The sequence below is a fragment of the Triticum urartu genome, chromosome 5A, assembly GCF_056163025.1.
Source record: "Triticum urartu cultivar PI428250 chromosome 5A, HENAU_Tu73, whole genome shotgun sequence".
Taxonomy (NCBI): domain Eukaryota; kingdom Viridiplantae; phylum Streptophyta; class Magnoliopsida; order Poales; family Poaceae; genus Triticum; species Triticum urartu.
Window position 1 is genome coordinate 559,592,238 of NC_141877.1, and position 22,821 is coordinate 559,615,058.

Below are 22,821 nucleotides of genomic sequence, written 5' to 3' on the forward strand. Positions count from 1 at the left end.
ATGGAGATTTCATTGGTGGAATTTATGCAACCCGCATAGCTAATTTTCTTGGTATAGCCATACGTGAAGATGATATTGAGTTGCCTCCTGCTTATTTGGATTATGAGGCTATGGTTCACCACCAGTTTGTCGAGAGGAACGAATCACCTTCACTTTTCTTTGAAGTTACTAAAAATTTCAGAAATTTTTCAGAGGAAGAAATATGCTTAACAAAATGAACCAAGGTGGTTCTTCAAGGAAGCAAGGACCCAGGTTTGCAATGTGTGATGCTGATGAAGAACCACCAAGAGACGCTCCAGTGCATCCTTGTGAATGGCCTTCGGAAAGCTTTATGGATCAAGCGGGAATTAAGGAAGAATTTAACGCATATTTGCGTAACGCTGATCTTGTGAGCTTCGAGGAAGAAAAGTGCCACTAGTATCACTATCTCACTAGTTCCTTTGTGAGGAGGTTTGAATTTTCATCTTCACGTAATTCTCCAACTGTCTTGTTTGATCTTTATGAAAATTCTTATACTATGGACTTAGAGGATTTTACCACTGCTTGCAAACTTCCACAATGGGGTAGTGTCAGGGAACCTCGCAAATCTGAATTTAGAGATTTTCTTGCTAGTATAACTGTGGGGGAATCTAGAGATATAACACAAGCTACCATAGGGAGCATTCACTTTCCTGCTATACATTATTTTGCTGTCTTCATAGGTAGATGCATCAATGGTAAAGATGAGCCATGTCACATGTGTGTCCCTGACCTCAGTATTCTTAGGAGTGCTGTGTTAGGATATAAATCTTATAATTTGGGAGGCATTGTTGCACGTAGGTTGCACCTTAATAGATTTAATGGAGATTTCATTGGTGGAATTTATGCAACCCGCATAGCTAATTTTCTTGGTATAGCCATACGTGAAGATGATATTGAGTTGCCTCCTGCTTATTTGGATTATGAGGCTATGGTTCACCACCAGTTTGTCGAGAGGAACGAATCACCTCTCCAGTATCTCTTAATCTTTGACAGACGCCGTGCTGTTCGTATTACTCTCCCTGCTCCTGCCTTCTTTGATTATCAGGCAAAAGGGAGAAATGTTATTACCAGAGAGGAGGCAGATGAGTACGAGAGGAGGGCGGAGGCCGCTCGTCGCCAGACTGCAGCTCAGGAGGCGATAGCCGCTGCATCTCAGTACGACCCCAACTATTATTATGGATATCCTCTAGGCCAGCCGTGGCCATAGACCAACTTAGGCCAAAAGCCTAAGCTTGGGGGAGTACGTATTACCCACCGACATTATATTCATGTTCACACACTCATTGCTAGATATCGGTGCTCATACTTTTTCATTGTATCATCCATACTAGTTTATTTTCCTTTTTATGCTTTCTTCTTGTGTGTTTAATAAACCTTAAGAAAAAACAAAAAAATTAGTTGTAGTTTTTAATTAGTTTACCTTCCATGCTGGTAGTAGTAAGTAAAAAGAAAACCCCAAAAGATTTCCTGTTCTTCTTTTACTTGTTGGGAGCTTTCCCATGTAAATAGTTTTATTTCTTTTCTTTTCTTTGGGGGGCGATAGGAGAATACCATGATTAAATTGTTGAAGTAGCTCTTATATGCATTATTGTTGATCTGACAAAAGAGCCCATTTTGCCTTGTCTTCTCCTGTTTATTGAATGCTTCCAGATTCCAGCTTAGTGCAATGCACGTGCACTGTTATTATTATTCACATCATTCGGTCGTGCAAGTGAAAGGCAATTATGACGATATATGATGGACTAACTGAGATGAGAAAAGCTGGTATGAACTCGACCTCTCTTGTTTTTGTAAATATGATTAGTTCATCGTTCCTGATTCAGCCTATTATGAATAAACATGTTTGCAATGACAACTAGAGATCATAATTTCTTGTGCCATTCTTGATTAGCTAGGAGCGTATAATGGTTTACCTTGCATGCCAACATGCTATTAAAATGGTTGTGATGTGGTATGATAGGGTGGTATCCTCCTCTGAATGATTTAAGTGACTTGACTTGGCACATGTTCACGCATGTAGTTGAAACAAAATCAACATAGCCTTCACAATATTTATGTTCATGGTGGATTATATCCTACTCATGCTTGCATTCGGTGTTGATTAAATTTTAATGCATGTTCACGACTGTTGTCGCTCTCTAGCTGGTCGCTTCCCAGTCTTTTGGTAGCCTTCACCTATACTAAGCGAGAATAGTGCTTGTGCATCCAACTCCATAAACCCCAAAGTTATTCTATATGAGTCCACCATACCTACCTATATACGGTATCACACTTGCCACGACTAAGCTCCATAAGGGCTTATGAAGCTCTTCCTTGTCAATCCTCTCGTGATTCTTTCCATCTTCAGAAATATTTGCACTATTCTGTTTGGGATGGAAGTGTAGTCAGAATAAGCAAATGTTGCAAGACAATTGGCATCAAACTTGCATATGAAACTATGTGCTGATAATACTTTAGTAGTAGCTTCTTTTTGTTTGGAGATGTTGTCACCTTGGTTGATTTTGGTGCTGAGGCCATTTCAATCTACTGATTATGTTCTTCAGATTTATTTGGCAATTTATCGACAAAAAACAAATGGGATATGAATTTCCTTCTTGCAGCTCTTTGCCCTGTCAGAGTAGGTTGTGTTGCCATCTTTGGGGTTTCAACCAAGGAAGAAATGGACCTCTCTTTTATCTTCGATGGTAGTGTAGTAGTTGGAGCCTTAGAAAAATCAACTTCTGTCTCAGGTGGAAACGCATGGTCCCTGATAGCCTGAATTTTTGGATCATCCCTTCAAACAAGTAAACAATCAATCATGTTAGGTAGCAGCATATAGTAGAGTACCTGAGTCGACATCACAGGAAAAAAATAATAAGTGGCTGGAATTCTAAGCTTTTTTTTCACAAAACAAGAATGTATGTATACATAGATAGTTTCTTCTATAGGTACATTCTAAGCTTTTGCTTCACAAAAAAAACAAGTTTCGTCTGGGTATTAGTGAGAGTTTACACTTGTATTGCATAACTCCGCTGTAGTACTTATACATAGAATTAAAGAAATTGAGAACTGACAAGCTGAAAAAACTATGCTGTAGATAACTATATAGATAACCTTGTTATTTTAACAATTACTTACCTGAGTTTCTCTTGAGGAGCAATCCCAAGAGCAGCGTTGCAAATGGGGCAGGATTCGATCCCCTCCTCATCTATTTTCTTCATGATACAATCCCTGCAAACTACTTACGAAAAGACGGTCAAAAAGAGGAATGATGATCCACAAGTATAAGGGATCTATCGTAGTCCTTTTGATAAGTAAGAGTGTCGAACCCAACAATGAGCAGAAGGAAATGATAAGCGGTTTCCAGCAAGGTATTCTCTCCAAGTACTGAAATAAGTGGTAACAGATGGTTTTGTGATAGGATAATTTGTAACGAGCAACAAGTAACAAAAGTAAATAAAGTGCAGCAAGGTGGACCAATCCTTTTTGTAGCAAAGGACAAGCCTGGACAAACTCTTATATAGAGAAAAGCGCTCCCGAGGACACATGGGAATATCGTCAAGCTAGTTTTCATCACGCTCATATGATTCACGTTCGGTACTTTGATAATCTAGTCTGTGGATCTAAACATATGATCTTCCACCAATTAAACCAACTAGCATCAACTACAAGGTGTAATTAACACTACTAGCTACCTACTAGCACCAATCCCGGACTTGGAGATAAGAATTGGATACAAGAGATGAACTAGGGTTTTGAGAGGAGATGGTGCTGATGAAGACGTTGATGGAGATTGCCCTCTCCCGATGAGAGGAGGGTTGGCGATGACTATGGCGATGATTTCCCCCTCCGGGAGAGAAGTTTCCCCGGCAGAACAACTCCGCTAGAGCCCTAGATTGGTTCCGCCTCGTGGCGGCGGAGTTTCGTTCGAGAAGATGGCTTCTTATTTTTTTCCCATCGAAAGACTTCATATAGCAGAAGATGGTCACCGGAGGGCCACCAGGGGGCCCACTAGGTGGGGGGCGCCGAGGGGGCTAGGGCGCGCCCCCACCCTCGTGGGCAGGGTGTGGCCCCCCTGGTGAAGTTCTTGCTGTCAGTATTTTTTATATATTTGGAAAACGTCTTCCGTGGAGTTTTAGGACTTTTGGAGCTGTGCAGAATAGGTCTCTAATATTTGCTCCTTTTCCAGCCCAGAATCCCAACTGCTGGCATCCTCCCTCTTTATGTAAACCTTGTAAAATAAGAGAGAATTGGCATAAGTATTGTGACATAATGTGTAATAACAGCCCATAATGCAATAAATATCGATATAAAATCATGATGCAAAATGGACGTATCAACTCCCCCAAGCTTAGACCTCGCTTGTCCTCAAGCGAAAAGCCGAAATCGAAAAATATGTCCACATGTTTAGAGATAGAGGTGTCGATAAAAAATAAAATACGGACATGAGGGCATCATGATCATTCTTAGAACAACAACTTATATAATTCTTGTCATATGCTTTCTTATTTTAGTGTAATAATTCAACCACAATTTCAAGTATGAATCGTAAACTTCATTGAAAACTAACAAACTATAATCCCAGTCATTGGAGCAATTGCAATTTATCATAACATAAGAAAGAGTCAATGTATAAGAGCTTTTCAGCAAGTCCACATACTCAACTATCATATAGTCTTTCACAATTGCTGTCACTCGCATAATACTTATGGGTATGGAGTTTTAATCGGACACAGAGAAAGATAGGGGCTTATAGTTTTGCCTCCCAACGTTTTACCTCAAGGGTAATGTCAACGATAATAGTTAATGAAAGCTCACATCCAATTAGCCATATATACCGGGATCTTTCCAACATACCGTGCTTGCCAAACGATTAAATGTAAAAAGGAAGGGTGAAGATCACCATGACTCTTATGCAGGGTAGGGGATAAAAGTAAAAGATAGGCCCTTCGCAGAGGGAAGCAGAGGTTGTCATGCGCTTTTATTGTTGGATGCACAAAATCTTAATGCGAAAGAACGTCACTTTATATTGCCACTTGTGATATGGACCTTTATTATGCAGTTTGTCGTTTTTATTTCTTCCATATCACACGATCGTATAAAGCTTATTTTCTCCCACACTAATAATTCATACATATTTAGAGAGCAATTTTTTATTGCTTGCACCGATGACAACTTACTTGGATGATCTTACTCAATCCATAGGTAGGTGTGGTGGACTCTCATGGCAAGACTGGTTTAAGGGTATTTGGAAGCACAAGTAGTATCTCTACTTGGTGCGATGAATTTGGCTAGCATGAGAGGGCAAGGCAAGCTCAACCATGTTGGATGATCCATGACAATATAATGTATCTCAGATGTAAGAACACATAACCCATTACGTTGTCTTCATTGTCCAACATCAACTTTTTATCATGTCATATTTTAATGAGTGCTCACAATCATAAAATATGTCCAAGATAGTATATCTATATGTGAAGACCTCTCTTTCTTTATTACTTCCTATTAATTTCAACGATGACCAAAACTATGTTTGTCAACTCTCAACAACTTTTATCCATCATACTTTCTCTATGTGAGCTCATTACTCTCCATGAGATCCATATGATCTCTTTGTTTCTTTTTATTTCTTTCTCTTTTCTTTTATTCACTTAAGATGATGGCAAAAGAATCAAGCCCTTGATTCAACACTAATCTTTATTATATATAGCTCATGGACTCGATTACATAGAAGGATCCTAAAGCAAAACTCACAACTAGATCATACTAAAAACTTTTATTCTACTAGATCAAGATATTACCAAAAGGGATCGAACTAAGAAAAACGGTAAAGATAAAAGTGATGGTGATACGATACCGGGGCACTCCCCCAAGCTTGGCAGTTGCCAAGTGGAGTGCCCATACTAGATACTCAATTCTTCTTTGTTGGTGGAGACGGTGGTGACTTTGTTGATGGCGTAGGCTTGTCATCCTTCTTCCCAGGCATAGGCTCACTATCATAGAAGGATGACCGAGTCTCCTGAAACCTCAAATCTGCAGCCAAACTCATCCTATTGAATCTATATTCATACTCACAGTTTTGATTTTGCAGGTCATAGATCTGGGCTTGGAGGTGCTCGTTTTTCTCATGAAGCTTGAAGATCCCCTCCCCAATGTCCTTGACGTCCAGCTTGTGGTTGTTGGTGAACTCCGTGATCATGATGTGATTGGAATCGAGTCCACTCTCCACCATCTCCTGACACTAGAAAACTTCTTGCTCCAATGCCTCGAGCCTTGCCTCCGTGCTTCCGGTCTTCCTTGGTCCCTCAGCATCACGGATGTGCAACAACCCCTCACGCATCTCAATGGTTTGAGGGTGTTGCAGCACTTCTGCGAGGTAGGGGTTGATGACCTTCTCAAAGAACTAGTCCTTGGGGGCGCTTGAAGACGACATGATGACCTGGATCTGTCAGGAAAACAGCCTGAAACAAAAATAGGAGATTTTTGCGTGATACGGGAGTTAAGACCCTCGGGAGATTATATCACTACTAGGAAAAGGCCTACTAATGGCGCACTAGTTTTTCCTACTAATGGCGCATCACTGGTGCACCATTAGTAGCACGCCACTAGTAATTTTTACTAATGGTGCACCACTGGTGCGCCATTAGTATATAACACCATGCGCCATTAGTGTGCCTCCCAGGGGCCATATTTAACCATGTGCTTTGGCACACTAATGGCGCACTGCGGATGGATGCGCCTTTAGTATACTTGGCATACTAATGGCGCACTCTGTAGTGATGCGCCATTAGTATGAATATTATGTTTTATTTTTTTTACTTTTCTGATTTTTGCACATGATACAAAATATATTATTTGACAGAATATAGACACTAGCACACAGTAACAGCAGATTCATCGAATACAATAGAAGATTAGTCTCCGAATACAATTCATCATATTAGTCTCCAAATTCCGAAGACCGAACAAAGATAAAACATTACAAGTCTCGAGACCGCGAGTATCGAGTTTGTCGGAAGTAATACTAATCCTAACAAGTCCTACTAATCATCATCATACAACTTTCTACTCGTTATTCATAACAAGTCATACGATCATCATCTTGATAGTCATTGAACCAACCCTACATAATTGTTCTTAGCACATGATCATCAGTATTAGGCAGGACCTAAATACCCTATTTAAGCTAAAATAGCATAAAACAATATAGACCCTGACTCTCCATTATGGAGAATGGAGAAGATCCTGTCTCCAATTCTTGTGCTACGCTTCCTTTTGCTTCCAAGAAGCTCCTTACGACTGTCCATACATTTTTTCCATCCTTTGATTTTCTTGTCTCCACTTCTTTTAGAAATCTCGTATGGACAGTTGAGATTCGTAGGACGACCTGGCTGTATGTTCAAAACATTAACACCACCTTTCAGATACATCATATGAGGCACACAATTCTCTGGGATTATCTGTTGAAAAACATAGTAATAACTTCATAGTTAGCAATGATGTACTAGTTTTAGAAGTATGCAAAAGATGCACGGATGTCGTAATAGTAAAAATCTTACCAGGGTATCTCCATGGTAGTTACCATAGTTGAACACATGCACTAGTGGCACGTATTTACCATAATGTTGAGGAGTTTGATTGTAGATATTGTAATTCTCAATGTCAGTACAAAATCCGACCAAATGATTTTTCTCCTGGTAAGTTGTTAATTCGAAGCCATCGGTGTAGTAGGTTTTGTCTACCATCTCCCGCACATTCTTTGAACAATAAAAATAAGCTGTCAATGGAAATAAGCTGTCAACTATTTTGAAATAAACAATATAAATTAGCTAATAACTATGTTTGAGAAACTCACATAGCGGTAGAACTGGAGGCGTATCAACAAGGACCCAAATGTCCATATTGTCTTGGTTGATGTCAGGATTACCAAGATCCATGGTGATAAGCATACCCTCATCAAAACCATACATCTTGCAAAATGCTTCCCAATTTTTGCAACCAAAATGGGTTACGCTCTCAGAATTATATAGATTTACTTCAAAGTCCACATCGTGATGAGTCCTTAGGTGAATTTTCTTTGTTTCAGAAATTTCATGGTCTTCAAAATCCATCCTCTCCAAGACATAGCGTCTTGCATGGCATGGGATAAGCTATACTCGAATTGTAAAAGATGAAAATTACACGTTGAAATAGTTGAAGTCATGCTTAATTATGAAAATAACACTTGTCGTCGTTGTGTACCGTTTCAACTGCGAAGGTCTCCTCGAGCTTAATGCTGAAGCGCCGATCATCGTCCAGGTGAGGCATGTCGCACAGACCTCGATCGTCATGGCACCAGTCGCACTCCGCCGGGAGACTTTCGTCGTCCGATGATGATGACGACATATCCTACGTTCATAATTCAAAACTACATCATTTAGGGTTTGTCGACACCAAGGCATCCTAAAAGCTAAGCTTTTATCATTTAGGGTTTGTCGATGCCGAGGCACCCTAAAAGCCTAAGCTTTCATCATTTAGGTTCTTATCGACACCGAGGCACCCTAAAAGCCAAGGTTTTATCATTTAGGGTTTGTCGACGTCGAGGCACCCTAAAAGCCTAAGATTTCATCATTTAGGTTTTGTCGACGCCGAGGCATCCTAAAAGCCTAAGCGTACATCATTTAGGATCTCATCGACACCGAGGCACCCTATAGAAGCCAAGTTAAGTTTTCATCATTTAGGGTTTATCGATGCCGAGGCACCCTAGGTTGGGCCTAATCACTTGGCTCTATTGCCACCTATGTTGGGTTTATCATCTAGGGTTTATCGATGCTAACGAGAATTCTAAGTTGGGCCTAATCACTTGGCTCTATTGCCACCTATGGTTTAATGCAGCAAGAATGGCAGGGCAGTTGATCCTACTTAATTAAGTACTAAGATACCCCGGCCCATGCATTAGTAGCAAGTACCCCATATGTCTGATTTTTAGCAAAGTCATGCTAAAATTCACAGAAAATTTCAGCATGCCCTTTGCTGAAAATAAGACATATGGAGTACCCGAATTTTCCGGAACGGAAGTTAATCGACATTCCGACAAACTCAAGGGCCTCTCAGGGTACCTGCAAAATCATCATGACTTGATGGTCAGAGACAAAACCCAGCAAACTAGCACCACAATGTGCCTCTACTTTCATATGGATGAAAAGGCCACAAACCATATGGTCTTCTGCTTTCATATGGACAAAAATCAGCTCAACTTATGTGAGCTTCCATTCCAGATCTAATAGGTCACCCAACAAAAAATCATGAATAGTTTTAGCTGAAAAAAATCATGGATTGCTGTTAACTGAAAATTAGTGAAAGAAACTGTTGCTGATCATGGATTACTGTTAATTAAAAATAGAGCATCTGGCTTGTCTTATCATGTTCACTAAGTCCACAAAAATGAATAGGTTCAGTAAACTTGAAGTACTCAACACTAAACATGGTTCAGAGCTCACTACACTACACTACATCGTGCAATGGTTCAGACCTCACTACACTAGAGCAAGCTCACTACACTACACTACACTACACATGCTTAAACTCTGAACATAAACAAACACCAGCAATGCAATATGTAAACTACCTCTGTTTCTAGGAAACAAGAGTTATTATCAATGCTTTTGAGTTTATTAAGTACCTTCAGTTCTGAGTTTTAAATGTCAAAAGAGCTTCCCAGAATCTTGAATCCTCCAAATCACTCTTAACAGTTCTGCATTGCACAAAGGCAGCAATGAGCCAATGATATCAGTAGCAATAATAGGTGCTTACATTCTCATAACGTCAGTATTAGTTAACCAAAATTCAACCTACAGAGTTCTAGTACAGTGAGTAACTCCCAATTCTTTTAATAGAAGCACAATTAACAACACAACTAGGGAGTCTAGGACAATGCCACCAGATAGAATTTGAAGGAAAAACGTTCTTCCAGAACCTTCAAGCCACAATCATACATAGAGTGGCTGATCATATAAGCTATATTTAAATAAAAATCAACTAAACTTGATGACAAGAAAAACTACAATCACATTGATACAAACTAGAGCATATAGCAATAGTAAATTGCTGCTACATATAGCAATAGTAATGCACCTAATCAACATTGTAGAGCATCCTTTACAAACTTGTTCTGATCCTGCAAATTAATGGGGAGGAAGAACTAGGGAGGGAGGGAATGGTAATGGTTCAGAGAAGAACAATAGTAATGCTCCATATAGCAATAGTAATGCTCCATATGTTCTGATCCATATAGCAAGAAGAACTAGGGAGGGAGGGAATGGGGAGGAAGGGTGGAGAGGGAGGAAGGAGGAGAGGTACCTGGGTGGGCGTGGCCAGTCGCCGGAGGGGTCGGGGTCGGCGGCGGCGTCGAAGGGGTGGTTCAAGGGCGTCCGAGCTCGTCCGGGCCTCGTAGTCGAAGAGGAAGACGACGGTGGTCCTCCTGGGCGCCTCGGTTGGTCGTGGGGAGGCCGGCGACCACGTGCTTCGCGGGTCGGGGGCGCGGGGGAGCGGGGGCGGCGGCGCGGGGGAGCCAGAGCGGGTGTGGCGAGGGATGGAAGGGGATCTGGCGAGGGAGAGGGAAGGAGGTATCGCGCGAAGGGCCGGGTATCCAGCTATAGAGGGGGGAATGTTAGTAATGGCGCACCATCGAGGGGTGCGCCATAAAAACACTCATAGCAATGGCGCACCATTCTCTGGTGCGCCATTAGTAACTTTTTTTTCTGATAGCAATGGCGCACCCTCCTCTGGTGCGCCATTAGTAATTTCTTTTTTCATTATTTCTTGTTGCATCTAATAATTTGTTTTTTATCAAATTTGTTATTTTCATGAGGACTAGAACAAAATATATCATCAAATATCATCAAATTTGATTTTTTTAATATCATCAAATTTGTTTTTTATTTTTAATTGAAAATATCATCAAATTTGTTATTTGAAAATATCATCAAATTTGTTATATGAAAATATTATCAAAAAGCGGGGGAGGGTGCGGGGTGTCGGCGGCCGCGGTGGAGCGGGCCGGGGGAGGGTGCAGGGCGTCGGCGGCGGCGGTGGAGCGGGGGAGGGTGCGGGGGGTCGGCGGTGGCGGTGGAGCGGGGGAGGGTGCGGTGGGTCGTCGGCGGCGGTGGAGCGGGGGAGGGTGCGGGGGGTCGTCGGCGGCGGTGTGGGTCGGGGCAGCGGGGGGAATTAGCTAGGGGGCGAGGGAGAGGGATGAAGGGGATCTGGCGAGAGGGAGGGAATTAGCTAGGGGGAATCTTACTAATGGCGCACCATCGGTCGGTGCGCCATTAGTAATCTTTTTTTACATAGTAATGGCGCACCGGGCAGAGGTGCGCCATTAGTAATCTTTTTTTACATATATAGCAATGGCGCACCAGCCAGAGGTATTTTAGAAAATGAATATGAATATGAAACAGTAATATTTTTTTATAAAATCAGTAATAATTGTTGTTTAACAACAATTGTAGTCTACACTTTTTTTTATTATTTTTTTAAAAATGAAGAGGGGAGAGGAGGTGCGGGTGGGATCGAGATTGAGATGGAGGGGGAATCGAGATCGAGATGGAGGGGGATTGAGATCGAGTGTCCTCATGAATATTCAATATTTTATCATATTGAATATGAAAAAATATCATCCAATTTGAAAAAATATTCATGAATTCAAAAAGTGCCCATGAAATTTAAAAATATTCATGATATTAAAAAGTGCCCATGATATTTAAAATTATTCATGATATCAAAATATATACTAATGGCGCACTTCTACAGGGTGCGCCATTAGTAGTTTAAACTAGTAATGGCGCACTGTGAGGCGGTGCGCCATTAGTAGTTTTGCAAAAAAAAAGAATAAAAAAAAATTCAATACTGGCGCACTCCCTATCTGGTGCGCCATTACTAGTTAGAACTAGTAATGGCGCACTTCGGTAGGATGCGCCATTAGTATGTATGTAAAAATGAAAAAAAAATTATCACTAGTGGCGCACCTATTTTCTGGTGCGCCATTAGTGTCTTCCACACTAATGGCGCATCACCAACTGGTGCGCCATTAGTATATAGTAGTGGCGCACTGCCTCCCTGGTGCGCCATTAGTGTCAATCATATCTATAGCCCTTTTCCTAGTAGTGTATAATGAATTTTTACCGTCCAAAATACGTGTCGTGTATAAAAAACGGAGCCCGGAGAGCACACGAGGTGCCCACGAGGTAGGGGGCGCGCCCAGTAGGGTAGGGCGCGCCCTCCACCCTCATGGAGCCCTCGTGTCCTTCCCGAACTGCTTCTTATTTTTCTATTTTTCTAAATATTCCAAAATGGAGAAATATTGCCTTAAAAACTGTTTTGGAGTCCGTTTACTTACCGTACCACATACCTATTCCTTTTCGGAGTCTGAGACGTTCCGGAAAGTGTCCCTTATGTATTCCTCCGGGGTTACGGTTTCAATAACATTGGTTTCAACATTTATGGGATTACCTGAGATATAATGTTTGATTCTTTGACCGTTCACCACCTTCGAATTTGTCCCTTCGAAGTTGTTTATTTTTATGGCATCAGAACGATATAACTCTTCGATAACGTAAGGACCTTACCATTTAGAGAGAGGTTTTCCTGCAAAAAATCTTAAACGAGAGTTGTATAGCAATACATAATCACCTACATTAAACTCATGCTTTTGTATCCTTTTGTCATGCCATCTTTTAACTTTTTCTTTAAACAAATTGGCATTTTCATAGACTTGGGTTCTCCATTCATCAAGTGAGCTAATATCAAATAACCTCTTCTCACCGACAAGTTTGAAATCATAATTGAGTTCTTTAATAGCCCAATATGCCTTGTGTTCTAGTTCGAGAGGTAAGTGACATGCTTTTCCATAAACCATTTTATACGGAGACATACCGATAGGATTTTTATATGCAGTTCTATAGGCCCATAATGCATCATCAAGTTTCTTTGACCAATTTTTTCTAGATCTATTAACAATCTTTTGCAAAATTAATTTGAGCTCTCTATTACTCAATTCTACTTGACCACTAGACTGAGGATGATAAGGAGATGCAATTCTATGATTAACATCATATTTAGCAAGCATTTTACGGAAAGCACCATGAATAAAATGTGAACCACCATCAGTCATTAAATATCTAGGGACTCCAAATCTTGGAAAAAACAACTATTTAAGCATTTTAATAGAAGTGTTATGATCAGCACTACTAGTTGGAATAGCTTCTACCCACTTAGTAACGTAATCAACAACAACTAAAATATGTTTATATCCATTAGAGGAAGGAAAGGGTCCCATATAGTCAAAGCCCCAAACATTAAAAGGTTCAATAACGAGAGAATAGTTCATAGGAATTTCTTGACGTCTACTAATATTACCAATTCTTTGACATTCATCACAAGATAAGACAAACTTACGGGCATCCTTGAAGAGAGTAGGCCAATAAAAACCAGATTGCAATACCTTATGTGCAGTTCTATCTCCAACATGGTGTCCTCCATAATCTTCGGAGTGACACTTTGCGTAGGATATGTTCCTGTTCATGCTCAGGTACACAACGTCTAATAACACCATCTACTCCTTTATAAAGATGTGGGTCACCCCAAAAGTAATGCCTCAAATCATAGAAGAATTTTTCTTTTGCTGGTATGTGAAACTAGGTGGTATAGACTTAGCAACAATGTAATTAGCATAATCAGCATATCATGGAGCAGTATGAGAAGCATTTATGACATTTAATTGCTCATCAGGAAAGCTATCATCAATAGGAAGTGGGTCATCAAGCACATTTTCTAACCTAGACAAGTTGTCTGCAACGGGGTTCTCAGCTCCCTTTCTATCAACAATATGTAAGTCAAACTCTTGTAGCTAGAGAACCCATCTAATAAATCTAGGTTTAGCATCTTTATTTTCCATGAGATATTTAATTGCAGCATGATCAGTGTGAATAGTTACTTTAGAATCGACAATATACAGTCTGAACTTATCACAAGCAAATACAACTGCTAAGAATTATTTTTCAGTGGTAGCATAATTTCTTTGAGCATTGTCTAGAGTTTTACTAGCATATTGAATAACATTTAATTTCTTATCAACTCTTTGTCCTAGAACAGCACCTACATCATAATCACTAGCATCACACATAATTTCAAAGGGTAAATTCCAATCAGGTGGCTAAACAATTGGTGCAGAGATCAATGCTTTCTTGAGTATTTCAAATGCTTCTACACAATCATCATCTCTACTACTATTAAACAAGCAAACATTTTCTTCCCTAAACGCACCCTGCTAACAAACACATAACTACACAGGATAGTTAGAGCCTCATGATTATGCCTATCCATTTAGATCTAGCTGTCCAAATAACAACTCACTGTCATCAAAAGTATGGTTAGCAGTTTGCGGGGGCAGACGAAAACTCTGCCATCCGCACCCACACCCGCATTTGTTAGGCGACAGAAAAAAGGCACAATATATATGGGAAACAACTCGTCCGCTCCACACGAGCGAGCTGTTGGGCGGTGGCTGCCGGCTTCATCGCACGATGGGTCGCCACGGATGCGTCGATGCGACGGTCACAAGCAGCAGCGGGTCGCCCAGGATGCACCGGTCGCGGGCAGTGGCGGGTCCCAACCGATGGTTATGGGTCAAGCCGGGGCAGCGGCGCATCTTCGGTAGATGAGGAAAGGACAGGAGAAGGAGAGGCCTGGCGGCGTCCGAGGAGATGCTTGCCGATGAGCGGGCTCCGGCGGCCACCTGGCGCTCAGAGTTGGATCAGGGTGCTAGGGTTTCCCCGCCGCCGACTCACATGCCACAACAGTCAAGGGGTGACGCGTAGATAGCAGTCTGACGGTGATGGCGGTAGCAGGTTCAAGATCTGGTGCCCTCTTCTCCTCTACGCCCATAAAAAACAGCTAGCTGGTTGGATTTTTTCTTGGAGGAGCACATGCACATATGGAAACTGCAGCTGTTGGCTTGCTTGATCCAACAGGCATGCGAACACAATCGATTTGATGACCAAGTGTGTGTTGTCCATGGAAGCGGGCTCCCTTACCCAGGCCCTCCTCTGCAAGGCCAGTTGGGTATGTTTGATTTCTTTAGTACATGCAATTACAACCACCATTATTCATGATATATTCTGAAGATAGAATATTAGCAGTGCAACATCTTTGTTGGTTTAATCAAATACTTCAGCTAGCTTCAATTTTTAGCCTGCTCGGTCATTTTGGATTGTTTAGTTTCTGTTTTGGGTGCATGTCTTCAATAGAACAATAAAGTGATTTCAGGTGCTAAAATAAACACTAAAGGCTACTTCCTCATGGCGACTACATGTGTAGAAAGATGATCCCAATGGAGGAGATCCCGACTATCCATGTGAAGCCGGGGTGGAAGAAGGGCATGAAGTTTTTCTGGTACAGTTATGTGTTTCAAAAAGTTATTTGGGGTGTAATTTTTATATTATCACTATGTCTATGAAGTTATATTTCCAAATATTTCACTTTTGGCATAAGCTGAGGCACCATTTATTTTAAAATATTTTCTGAAGTAAAATTTGTGAATAAATTGCATGATGTTTCAAGTGTGTGAATTGCACTTTTGCTAAAAAATAAGATAACAAGGTGCAGGATATGAATGGTTGTGGCTTATGGGGTCAGTCGGGGAGGCGACGACGGGCGGGAGCAGCGACACATCGGCAAACTACAATGCATGTGTAGCGCGCAGTGGCAGCGGCTGCATGGACACAATGGACGAGCAACAACGCGAAGGAGGTGCAGGTGGGGCCGTGGGGGTAAGAGTAAGTATCACTTGTCATGTTTAACTCATGGCCAACAAAGAGTATCACTTGACACTCCCTATCGGAAGAATACTGTTGTGACGATTATATATGTATGTGTCCACTCAGTTGGTCATTTAGTATTAATTTCTTATCACTTCCCATTTCTTGCAGTCAAGTTTTGAAACTGGGCTATGATGAGAAGTTCATCCATATATGGGAATTCTACCTTGTATACTCTGCCGCTAGTTTCAAGTCATGAGCAGTTAGAGATTACCAGGTCCGGATGTATATACGTGTGCTCTCTGTATAGGTTTACCTACATTATTCCTAGACAAATGGAAGTCATATATACCCTTTGTTCTTCAAATATCATCTTACTAGAAATTGTTTGGTGCTATCCAATGCAGACTAAAATTTGAGTTGATGTTGATTTCTGCAATTATGTTAATCTCAGCCATATGATTAAGAGATATCTGTAGATGACATGTATTTGAGTAAAAACTAGATTAAGAGAGATCTATAGATAACATGTCTTTGAGTAAAAAGTAGTAAATTAGAAACTTTGGTGAACCGGAGAATGCAAGCTTTCATCGTCGACATTGTAAATAACCCGGGATAGAGACTTGACGGCCACATAATTATTTTACACTGACCTACCGAACCACGAAACAATATTGCTGAGCTTCGACATTTTGTTAAAACATCACACAGAAAATTATATACAACCGACCAGATTGTTAAATCCTGATGTGTTTTAGGCTGAACTCAAGAAATGTGAATAAGCAAGAAATCTTCTGAAGAGATCAGTGCATAATCTCTTACGCAACTGCTACTGCAATTGAGTCCTTTCCAAGAACCGGTAAGATCTTTCTACAGATCTTTGCGACGTATCTCTTTTAAACTTACCGGGATTTTATGTAGTTGCTTTTCCTCTAACAAGGTGCATCTATATATATATATATTCAGCACATTTTATAGAACTGATAACTTTGAATCTTTCTGTCTTTCATCAGATCATGCTTACTGTTGGCTTTGCACTTGAATAACTAAAAGTGCCAGGACAGTACGCATTTTCATCATTTTAGCCATTAAACTTACTTATGCGTCTTTGGTATATTCATCTTAGTTAGGAAGGTCTTTGAGTGGATTTGGTCATCCTAAATTTTGTGTGGATTCTTTTTATATTCCCTCTCTCCATTTCCTTACCATGAATCTAACGCTTTATTGATCTGTTTTTAGCTTCCAGATGTTCCGCAACTATATACACAATATATATTGTTTGTCTGAATTGTAGTTTCACTCGATGAGAAGCTGAGATAAACTAAGAATGGGGCAAAAAAATTTGACTCTTCCTACTCGCAGGCGGTGCCCGTTATGACTCCCATGGGTGGTTTTACCACAGCCATTAAACCTTCAAATTTTGAAGATAACAAGCAGCCCAAATCCAAGAAGAAAACTAATTTAGTTATGCCAAGACTGCTGTTTTTTTGTGTATCTTTGTTCCAACTTTGCATTGACACCATGTATGCTTGGACAATGTTTATATGTTCCTTTGATTTTCACCCAAGACAGTAAAAACTCTAAAATGTTCATAGGGTATTTGATTCCATTTTTACTATACAATAGACTCAATAGGCTATGCCTTTACATTCTCTGTGGAGAAGTTCAGCCAGTTGATTTGTGACATTTTCTTCTGATTTCTTGGATGCATGATTGGAATCGTGAAAATATAATGTATGGGTTTGTAGGTATTCTTTTGTTTATAGAGAAAGGGTCATCCTATAGTATGAATTCAAAATTGTATACTCGCATGAATTTGACATGGTTTGATTGCGACGTGCATTACACATGCACGCTTACTAGTCAAAAACAAATGGTATATCTTTTTGTAATAAATTAGTCAGAGGCCGAGAAATTTTTGAGAAGTCCTTAATGAACCTCCTATAAAATCCGACAATACCAAGGAAACTTGTTATACCTTTGATGTCCTTGGGACATGGCATCTTTTCAATAGCATCAACCTTGGCTTTATCAACTTCAATACCTCTTTCAGAAACTTTGTGCCCCAAGACAATACCTTCATTAACCATAAAGTGGCACTTCTCCCAATTCAAGACAAGATTAGTTTCTTCACATCTCTGCAAAACTCGATCAAGATTGCTCAAGCAATCATCAAAAGAAGATCCATAGACGGAGAAATCGTCCATGAAAACCTCACAAATATTTTCACAAAAGTCAGAGAATATAGCCATCATGCATCTTTCAAAGGTACCAGGTGCATTACATAAACCAAAAGGCATACATCTATAAGCAAAAGTACCAAAAGGGCATGTAAAAGTAGTCTTCGATTGATCCTTGGCTGACACAGGTATTTGAGAGAAACCAGAATATGCATCTAGAAAGCAAAAATGTGTATGTTTGGATAATCTTTCTAGCATTTGATCGATAAAAGGTAAGGGGTAACGATCCTTTTTAGTTGCCTTATTTAATTTGCGGAAATAAATTACCATCCTATAACCTGTAATAATTCTTTGAGGAATCAATTCATCTTTATCATTAGGAACAACAGTAATACCTCCCTTGTTAGGGACACAATGGACAGGACTTACCCGCTGACTATCAGCAGCGGGATAGATTATACCTGCCTGAAGGAGCTTTAGTATTTCCTTTCTTACCACTTCTTTCATTTTAGGATTCAGCCGTCATTGATGATCACGAATTGGTTTAGCATCTTCTTCCAAATTAATTTTATGTTGACATAGAGTGGGACTAATGCCCTTAAGATCATCAAGAGTATACCAAATAACAACATGGTGCTTCTTCAAAGTTTTCAATAATCTGTCTTCCTCATGCTCTGAAAGGTTAGCACTAATAATAATAGGATATATCCTTTTCTCATCAAGATAAGCATATTTAAGAGTATCCGGTAACGGATTAAGCTCAAACACGGGATCACCCTTGGGTCGAGGAGGATCCCCTATGATTTCAACAGGTAAATTGTTTTTCAGAATAGGTTCCTGTTTAAAGAATACTTCATCTATTTCCCTTCTTTCGTTCATAAACATGTCATTTTCATGGTCTAGCAAATAATGTTCTAAGGGATCACTAGAAGCTATGGCAATAGAAGCAAGACCAATAATTTCATCCTTACTAGGTAATTGTTCTTCACGGTGTTGTCTACTAAATTTAGAGAAATTAAATTCATGAGTCATATCAACTAAACCGACAGTAACAACATCCCTTTTGCAATCTATGGTAGCATTAACAGTGTTCAAGAAGGTTCTGCCAAATATAATGGGACAAAAACTATCTTGTGGGGAACCAAGAACAAGAAAATCAGCAGGATATTTAGTTTTCCCACACAAGACTTCAACATCTCTAACAATTCCCACTGGTGAAATAGTATCTCTATTGGCAAGTTTAATTGTGACATCAATATCTTCTATTTCAGCAGGTGCAATCTCATGCATAATTTCTTTGTATAAGGAATGAGGTATTGCACTAGCACTAGCACCCATATCACATAAGCCATGATAACAATGATCTCCTATTTTAACAGAAATAACAGGCATGCCTACCATAGGTCTAGGTTTATCTTTAGCACAGGGTTTAGCAATTCTAACAGTTTCATCACAGAAATAAATAACATGCCCATCAATAATATCGGACAAGAGATCTTTAACAATAGCAATATTAGGTTCAACTTTAACTTGCTCAGGAGGTGTATATGTTTTAATATTGCTTTTACGAACTACAGTTGAAGCTTTAGCATGAACCTTTATCCTAACAAGGAAAGGTGGTTTCTCAACATATGCAGTGGAAACAATAGGATCATTCTAAGTGACAATCTTTTCTCCAACTTTAATAGGTGCAGCTACTTTCACTTCTATGGGAGGATGATATTTAAACCACTTCTCCTTGGGGAGACCAACATAAGTAGCAAAAGATTCATAGAAAGAAGCTACTATCTCAGAGTCAAGTCCATATTTAGTGCTAAATTTACGGCAAATATCGGTATCCATAAAAGATTTAACACAATCAAAACTAGGTGTCATACCTGACTCCATACCATTGTCGAGGTCCCAATCTTTAGAGTTGTGTTTAATTCTTTCCAATAAATCCCATTTGAATTCAATAGTCTTCATCATAAAAGAGACAGCACAAGAAGTATCAAGCATGGTGCGATTGTTATTAGAAAGCCGAGCATAACAATTTTGAATAATCATTTCTCTTGAGAGCTCATGATTGGGGCATGAATATAACATTGACTTAAGCCTCCCCCAAGCTTGAGCGATGCTTTCTCCTATGCGAGGCCAGAAATTATATATATAATTGCGTTCACGATGAACAAGATGCATAGGGTAATACTTTTGATGAAATTCCAATTTCAATATCATCACATAGCCTATACCATGTCGATGCATATCCCTTTAAAGATAAAGGGAAGACCTTCTTCTTACCAACATCTCCGGGTACACCTGCAAGCTTAAATAATCCACAAACTTCATCCACATATATTAGATGCTCATTAGGATGTTTTGTTCCATCTCCTAAAAAAGGATTAGCTAGCAGTTTTTCTATCATACCCGACGGAATTTCAAAGCAGTCATTTTCATTTTCAGTAGGTCGAGGAGCAACTCTTTGCTCTACTGTTCGGGGTGAAGATACCCCGAACAAGCCCCTCAGAGGATTACTTTCCATCATATCAAGTGACAGTAAATTTCAGCACACTATATAAAATTTTCCTTACCAAATTCCACCTACCAAAGGCGCTTCACTCCTTGGCAATGGCGCCAGAAAAGAGTCTTGATGACCCACAAGTATAGGGGATCTATCGTAGTCCTTTCGATAAGTAAGAGTGTCGAACCCAACAAGGAGCAGAAGGAAATGATAAGCGGTTTCTAGCAAGGTATTCTCTGCAAGTACTGAAATAAGTGGTAACAGATAGTTTTGTGATAGGATAATTTGTAACAAGCAACAAGTAACAAAAGTAAATAAAGTGCAGCAAGGTGGAGCAATCATTTTTGTAGCAAAGGATAAGCCTGGACAAACTCTTATATAGAGAAAAGCGCTCCTGAGGACACATGGGAATATCGTCAAGCTAGTTTTCATCACGCTCATATGATTCGCGTTCGGTACTTTGATAATCTAGTATGTGGGTGGACCGGTGCTTGGGTACTGCCCTTACTTGGACAAGCATCCCACTTATGATTAACCTCTATTGCAAGCATCCGCAACTACAAAAAAAGTATTAAGGTAAACCTAACCATAGCATGAAACATATGGATCCAAATCAGCCCCTTACGAAACAACACATAAACTAGGGTTTAAGCTTCTGTCACTCTAGCAACCCATCATCTACTTATTACTTCCCAATGCCTTCCTCTAGGCCCAAATAATGGTGAAGTGTCATGTAGTCGACGTTCACATAACACCACTAGAGGAGAGACAACATACATCTCATCAAAATATCGAACAAATACCAAATTCACATGACTACTAATAGCAAGACTTCTCCCATGTCCTCAGGAACAAACGTAACTACTCACAAAGCATAAACATGTTCATAATCAGAGGGGTATTAATATGCATATAGGATCTAAACATATGATCTTCCACCAATTAAACCAACTAGCATCAACTACAAGGAGTAATTAACACTACTAGCAACCTACTAGCACCAATCCCGGACTTGGAGATAAGAATTGTATACAAGAGACGAACTAGGGTTTTGATAGGAGATGGTGCCGATGAATATGTTGATGGAGATTGCTCTCTCCCAATGAGAGGAGCGTTGGTGATGATGATGGTGATGATTTCCCCCTTCGGGAGGGAAGTTTCGCCGGCAGAATAGCTCCGCCAGAGCCCTAGATTTGTTCCGCCAAGGTTCCGCCTCGTGGCGGCTGAGTTTCATCCGAGAAGATGGCTTCTTATTTTTTCCCATCAAAAGACTTCATATATCAGAAGATGGTCACCGGACGGCCACCAGGGGGCCCATGAGGTAGGGGGCGCGCCCAGGGGGGTAGGGCGTGCCCCCCACCCTTGTGGGCAGGGTGTGGCCCCCCTGGTGAAGTTCTTACTCTCAGTATTTTTTATATATTTGGAAAACATCTTCCATGGACTTTCAGGACTTTTGGAGCTGTGCAAAATAGGTCTCTAATATTTGCTCCTTTTCTAGCCCAGAATCCCAGCTGCCGGCATCCTCCCTCTTTATGTAAACCTTGTAAAATAAGAGAGAATAGGCATAAGTATTGTGACATAATGTGTAATAACAACCCATAATGCAATAAATATCTATATAAAAGCATGATGCAAAATGGACGTATCAAGGAACTCCACAGGCAGGCATGCAAGTTTCATGCAAAGATTTTAAAGAACCGAATTTGACGTGCTTGGCAAATGAAAACAATATTAGGAGTAAATTAGCTACTAGCAACAATGCAACATGACTAGATCTTTGGCATGCATCCAGATTGAGAGGGCAAGTAGTGGTGCAGCAGTAGCATCTAGATTGATTCTTATCAATCAAGTGGTGCAACCACATTTTATTTAACAATAATCATCCTCTTGGCCTCTACAGCATGTGGTGTAGTCACTTTGTGAAAGAAAAAAGTGGGGCAGCCACATTTTATTTAAGAATGTGAAGCGCGGCTATAGCAAAAACATAGAACTGGAATACTTACCTAATACAAATAACTATAAGAGCACACCACTCGGGCTCCGCTCTGGTCGGCAATGGTAAGCGGAGGTGCGATGGATTTGAGCCCCGACACCTAGATTTGATGGTGGCGGTGGCGGTCGTCGGGCGCGAGGGGCCGACGGCTGTTGGGCTTGGGCAGGGGGTGTTGGTGGTGGTCTGACCGGTATTGGCTCGGGCCGGAGGCAGTGGCACTATGCTGGGCTAAGGTCTTGCTTTCGGTTGTGGCCGGGGTAGACAATGGCGATGCCCGTGGAGCATTCTCTCATTAAAGGCGGCATCAAGGCGGCGTGCTTGCTTCTTCGTTCGGGACAACAACTTCGGGGGAAACTT

The 22,821-nt window shown here is 40.5% G+C and overlaps 1 pseudogene; it reads right to left on the reverse strand.

Annotated features, from left to right (window-relative positions):
- The window catches only part of LOC125507346 (E3 ubiquitin protein ligase DRIP2-like), a 74,116-nt pseudogene that overhangs the window by 46,439 nt on the left and 4,856 nt on the right, over positions 1 to 22,821 (reverse strand).